This window comes from Fukomys damarensis, unplaced genomic scaffold, assembly GCF_012274545.1.
Source record: "Fukomys damarensis isolate Sample0158 unplaced genomic scaffold, DMR_v1.0_HiC HiC_scaffold_37, whole genome shotgun sequence".
Lineage (NCBI taxonomy): Eukaryota > Metazoa > Chordata > Mammalia > Rodentia > Bathyergidae > Fukomys > Fukomys damarensis.
The window spans coordinates 3,215,526-3,216,576 of NW_022900949.1; positions in this window are offsets into that span (position 1 = coordinate 3,215,526).

Here is a 1,051-nt window from a genome sequence, read left to right on the forward strand (position 1 = left end):
GGGAGGGGCCTGCAGCGGAAGTACAACCCGTGGAGGGGGCGTGACCATATGCGAGGAACCATCCAGCAGAAGGGAAAAGACGGGTGAAGACCGGGCCTGCATAGAGGAAGTGGCCAGGGGCAAGGGCGGGGCCTGCAGGGAAGGCCAGGCCTGAGGCGAAACCTGGGCAGGGGGTGTGGCCAGTGGAGAGGGCGGGTGCGAGTCTAGAGAAGACGGGGCCTGTGGAGGACGAGGAGCCAAAGGAGACCGGGTAGGTGAGGCACAGGGAGACAGAGAAGCTTGCAGAGGCGGTGAGGCCGGAGGAGAGAGAAGAGCCTGTAGATGTGGGGAGGCAGGGGGAGAGAGAAGGGGCAAAGGGTGCGTGCTAGGGGGAGGTGAGCATTGTAGAGGGGGCGAGGTCAGAGGAGGTTGGGCTTGCACAGGGGGCGTGGGCAGGAAAGAAGGCGTGGCCTGCAGAGGGGGTGAGCCCCCGGAAAGTGGGGACCGCAGCAGGGACAAGGCCGGAGGGGGCGGAGCCCGCAACGGCGGAGAGGCCGGATCATCCCCTCTGCTGGCTCTGCGTGGTCCCTGCCCCTCTTGGTCCCTCTGGGCTCCCAGCCTGGCCTCCCCGGTTCTGAGGCTGCCTTGGTATTCATTCCGGACCATCAATTAGTGATGAAACAGCGCCATGCGTCCCAGCAGGTTCTGTCCCCCAGCGCCCCTGGGCTCTTGGAAGGGACCTTGCCAATCTGATCTTCCTACCTCTCGCCTCCTCTCCTGGAGCAATTACTTCTCACATCATTTGTCTGAGGAGGCTGCAGCCCCCACACTCCCGGCTGAGGACAACAAGTTCATCTTCGTCAATTAATTATTGAACGGTTTATTTCGCACCGGGAGGTGATAAGGGAAAGGAAAGCTGCAAGAAAGAAGGGTTGGTAGAGAGGATGAGGCTGAAGGCAGAGTGGACGACGGAGGTGTGGTCAAGAGAAGAGGTGGCAAATCCTGGGTGGGGGCGACATTCTGCAGCGGGGGTGAAAGTGATGGAGAAGGCGCAGCCTCGGACGGCGGAGGG